The sequence below is a fragment of the Formica exsecta genome, unplaced genomic scaffold, assembly GCF_003651465.1.
Source record: "Formica exsecta isolate Colony F162 unplaced genomic scaffold, ASM365146v1 scaffold391, whole genome shotgun sequence".
Classification (NCBI taxonomy): Eukaryota; Metazoa; Arthropoda; class Insecta; order Hymenoptera; family Formicidae; genus Formica; species Formica exsecta.
The window spans coordinates 423076-428867 of record NW_021851147.1 but is presented as its reverse complement, the minus strand read 5'-3'; the positions used below and the strand labels follow the sequence as shown (position 1 = coordinate 428867).

Sequence of the window (5792 nt, the reverse complement as noted above, 5' to 3'; positions counted from 1 at the left end):
TTTTAATTTAATTTAATAATTTGATATTAAAATCAATATGGTATACTATAAATATGATATACTATCAATGTCGTATAAAATCAATGTGATATCAATGTGGAATAATCGCATATTCATGAACTTGATACTGAGATATCAGGTTAACACTTAGTACTCGGATGCGAAAGCCTTGTATATACATATCCTATGTTAAACGCAAAGTTTATCGTGAAACGGTTAGCGTGTTGTTAGTGATATCACCCTCTCTTCATGCTAATCAAATTTAAGTTTTTGAATAAGTTCGTGCATTATCGAAAGGTCAGAAATTTATAATTATGTTATGCGTAATTATATTACACATAACTTTACGATATCTGAATATGATATACATATACATATCTGCATATTTATTAATTTGATCTCGTGTCAATATCTTTGATATCAAATATCTAATTGTTTTAATCATTTACATTGTATAATATTGTATAATGCAAAATATCTTTTTTAGCGAATAGATCGTATTATCTATATTATTATAAATATTTTTATATATCTTCAAAGCAAATTAAGATGAAAAAAATCAGTTTTATAGATTTAATGTATAAATCAAAAAACACAAAAATATCTTGTAATAATTCTTAAATTTTTAATTATTTTTCTTTCTTTTGAAAACTATTTTGCGCATTCACATCATCGACGTGTAAATAATTCAGCTACACGATTTTTATACAATTGGCTTTTTCTCCAGAAATTGAGTTAGCAGACTATTTCTTGTTTTTCTCTGTATATACTGTTAATTACAATCCTGCACCGATTATCCGTCTTAATTGGAAGCGAACGGTTTAACCGTGAAAGCAGATAAACAAGTGCTTTCAGAAAAAAAAGGGGAAGCATATATACACAGAGAGGGTAGAATTTTTCTAATTTGTCGATAAATACATCGGAATGAATGCAGTAAAATGATAAAAAAGCATTGTATTATTACATAAAAGCTGTCACAAAAAAGTCCATAAAAAGATTTAAGATTATTTCGAAAGGCTAGTGTTCAAAGTGCATTCGTTCGAGATATCATTTGAAACTATCTGAAACGTAAAAAAGCTCGTTCCTCAATATTTCGATCGAAAAACAGAAGAAAATGATACATCGGCAATAATTTACACGCTCTAAATCAAAATATCGACATTTTTTCTAATCCTACAATTTTTCTATAAAATATTTAGAATGCTTTAGTAATCTCCAATATATTGCATTTAAGGGGGCATACCCGTTTGAACCTTCGAAAAATGAGAACATTTTCTAGATTTTTTGCAGCGCAAAAATTTGATAAAAACTTTTTATTTTTTTTACAATATTAATACAATATTATTAATTACTGAAAAAAAAATTTTTTTTTAAAGTTATTTAAATAGTTAATAATATTGTATTAATATTGTAAAAAAATTAAAACTTTTTATCAAGTCGTTGCTCTGTAAAAAAATCTAGAAAATATACTCGTTTTTCGAGGTTTCAAACTAGTATGCTCCCTTAAATGAATCTTCCGAATTCCTGTTTTTACTTAATATTCTCTGCCTTACTATGTAAACAGATCGATAGCATTCGAAAACGACTGATTTCTCCGGCGTGTTCAATTCGCCTCGTGCCACAATAAAATCCGGAATCGTGGCCAACATCCGGGCTAGAATCAACAGTTTGCTCTATCGATTGCTCATCCCCTGGCTATATGCCTATCGAAAGGGACAGTAAATGTGCCAAAATGTTACATTGAACTCCCCATTTATCAAGTATACAATAAAAGATAAGGATGAATTCTCTCAACTGTTATTTTATTACGAAGAATTTTTATTTGTCCTGATGTAAAATTAATTCTGACGCAATTTAAAATCCCACGTTATGTTTATATTATATTTTGCCATTTGCACAGCAAGAATTGGACGTTCGTTATTTAATAAAAATTTAAATTAAATAGGAATTTTCACCGTTTTATTTATAAATATGACGGCTACAATCTCGATAATCGTAGATTTTGGGAATCAATTTGCATATTTACACACAGGAAAATGGCAATTTTCGATTTTAAATCCTAAATAACGCGAATGTAAATTCAATGATATCATAAAAAATCAACATATCTTTACTATTTACCATTTTATACTAACCATTCTATAATTTTTTTAAATATAATTCGGAATAAAAATATGTTTTTCTTATTTTAATTAGTATATCTGCCAATTTTTAATAAAATAAAAATAATCTCGTATCTAAAATGCATTGAATATAAGTATATATTTATTTGTCACAAAATCCAAGATTATTTGTTTTACTAAAATTGAAGTTGTTTACAATTAAATCCATTCTTATCATAGTAATTTATCTTGATTAAATCATTGGAATTCTCCCATCATAAAAAATCAAGTTTGGGTTAGTATTTAATTATATCATATATTAGTCCATATAAATTTCTTATATTTCTTATTTTTTATGAGAAATTATGTTACATATTTCTCATAAGAAAATTATATGAAATGATTTTCTCTCTCTCTCATTCTGAGTAAATAACAAGCGAACGAATATTACTTCATGCTTATTTATTATTCAAATCATGACTCGATATTCGGGACGTTCGAAAATATGTCATTTTATGCAAAGCTGCATCGCGATTAATTAAATTAAATCCGAGTGCGTCTATAGATTATGCTCCATGTTCGCGATGCTTAATTAAAAATATGTCGCTGCAGAGAGAATTCGTCGCCAATTTGTCATTGAGAGAACGATAGCACGTAATAAGCTGGGTCTGTCTAATTTGGGATATTCGGCGAATCGCGGCAACGTGTACTACAGTCGAAAGAGGGTGGGTTGTCAGGTGGGCGACATTTAAACCACGGAGCGGTGTGGGATGGGAAAATAATAACCAGAAATAATGGTCAGCCGATGACCGCAAAACTTCTAAACTCGCCGTTATACATAGCCTCGCCCATGACTCAAATATCGGCAAATATTTCAATTACAGAGCACGTGGGCAGGGGATTGGGAGGGTACTTCAATATCCGATATCGACTCTTTTCATTATATGTTAATAAATTTCGCAACGTTTCGAATAGTTCTCGCGTCGAGAGTTTCTACAATGCAACGGGCTTTAGTTCTGCCCGTCTGTCTACCTTTTCGCGCACAAGGTAGATTAAATCGGTGCGTTATCTTTGATGTTTTTATGCGTTTTATCGTTCGCGAAATATAAAGTTTAATAGAAATCTAGAGACACATTAAACATCTATGTAGATATAAATAAATATCTGAGAATAATCAACAATAAAATACACAGTTGATTATAATATTTTTTGCGAGTTTAAAAAAAAAAACAATTAATTAATAATATTTAATATAATTTTCATACTTTCATCAAAATTATATAATATAACAGAACTCTTGGAATTATTGCCGATTTATAATATAAAGATAAATGCAACCGTTATTTATTAGAGAAATATGCAAATATTATATATGTATTTTTTATGTTGTTTTTTATATAGTTTTTATATTTTATATATTTTTATATAACTGATACTTTCAACTTTCATTTGAATCTCTATTAAGTTCTGTAGGAATTTATAACTTAAATAATACTTTAATAAGGATTCAGAAATATCGTTAAACAATGGTTTCAGTCGAACAATAATATAATTACTGATATTTAAGCTGTTATTTCTCGAATACTTCTGTAACTCAAAGTACACCAAGTAACCAGATAATAATTCGATTCAGCAATAATGCGAGTATACCACTAGTCAGTCTGAAGGAGTTACGGGCGTTACTAGTCGACCCGGCAGTGATACGTTCGATTGATCATTCGACAAATAGTGCAAGTGTCCTAGTTAGCCAGTAATACGAGAACGCACTTTATCAGCCACATCACATCCGAGCCTATATACAAGGCGTCGCATTTCAAGACATCCGAAATCCTATCTATCAATTCTATCCGTTATTAACCCCTTGAAAAATCGAATTCGGATATATATATGACATAATTAATTGCTGACATATTTCTTATCTATCTCTCATATCGAGTTCTCGAAGAGAGATAAATGCGATATATTTCTTAACCGCGAGATGATTCCCTTCAGCTGAACAACTTTTGCCGAGCATGTAACAGCATCGACAGATGCCGTCAAACTTGGTGTGCGAGGTCAAAGGGGAGATTTTATCGAGGTGATCTCCTGTTATCTCGCTTTCCTAATACGCTATCTGGTATATCGACTGTTATACGTGGACTTAGAACTGAATCACCTTTACACAGATCCATCAGTGTCTCTTGCAATAAAGACAGATAACGTCACGGATAAATGACATTTTCTTGCATAGCTCATTAAATTAGATTGCGTAGAAGAGTACATTGCTATTACAAACGCTACAATAAAATAGTATAAAAATTTAAAGAATGAACAAGCCTTTGCTTGTCCTGATATCAGCCGCGAAATTGTTTTCATTCGCGATAAAAAGTCCAACACAATTATCGTAATCTGCAAGGAAGTACGAGCGCAATATCGCGTTAATTGTTCCATCTTGTCTGCATTTTTTTTTTCTGCGAGATATGCTCATCCGCGTGTCCGTATTTTACGAGGAATGTAGAATAGACGATGTTACAATAAAATTCTGCGAAATTGTTAAAGCCATTTTTCTCTCGAGAAGAAGAAAGAAGAATTTTATTTTACTCCGCAATTTTTTGACTTATTTTTTTTATGCAGAAGATTTATTGCCTTCCAAATACTAGCAAGATCTCCGTAACGTCATATAACAGCCATGCTTAGCAATTTAGATAAATATCTGGTGAAAAAAAAATATAATAGTCATATAATACGAGAATAATTTTATCTGAAAGTGAGAAACTTTTTATATATATTCTTTTATAAAATAATATAATGAAAGAAAAAGAAAGAAAGAGAGCGAGGTATATTAAGCGCTTCGCATCGTTATGTTTACGTTTTTATCTCGTTTTACGAATGACAACAAATCCATCATACGTAAATAATAACACTATACGTCGCCGAATTTTACAATATATTATTTATATGTGTATTATTCATTTTATTTTCGCGGCAATGACTCAGTTTATGCGAATCGTCCCGGTAAAAGCTAAACTATTTTTTATCTTCGAAAGAAAAAAATTTCGAAGAGATCAAGAGGGTGACGCGTGTCTGTTTCTTACGTTTGTAAGTTTATCGTAAACGCTTAAACAATTAAAGTTTGTTTTCAAACTTGTCGATATATCTGCAAATTGCCATTAGGAAGTTTGCTTCGAGATCATTCGTGAACCATTCTAAGCGAAGGGAAGATACATGTGTAAACAGGTGATTATACGTGTGTGCGTTCTCGAATGGAACCCATCAATCGTGCGTGCTTCGAATAGCCGATCGTACACGTGTATGATCGCACGTGTGCGAAAGTGCGTCGATGCTTGGCGAAAGCTATTTATGCCAATAAATTCTGTGTAATACACAAACATATTCTCCTTTATTTCCGAACGAATGAAACGATAGCCGTCACATTCCACATGTCTCAGCAAGCACTTCTAATACAGTAAAGTCTTGCACGGAATTCAAGTATATATTTCCCCTTTGATATAAAAATGTCACATCAGATATATCAATAAATAATATGAATAAAGGCGAAGGGCGTGTTTCTATGAAAAGATACGCGCACAAGTATTTTTCAAAGCAACAGCACGAAGCAATAACATCCTCTTATTTACGCAGATACTTTCAACATAAAGCTCCAACGTATAAATAGATATTTTAACATATTTATTCATATATATATATATA

General features: G+C 30.9%; 1 protein-coding gene across 1 annotated transcript in view; it reads left to right on the top strand.

Moving 5' to 3' along the window:
- LOC115239623 overlaps window positions 1-5792 on the top strand; it is a 171795-nt gene that overhangs the window by 66824 nt on the left and 99179 nt on the right. The gene's annotated exons all lie outside the window — the stretch shown is intronic.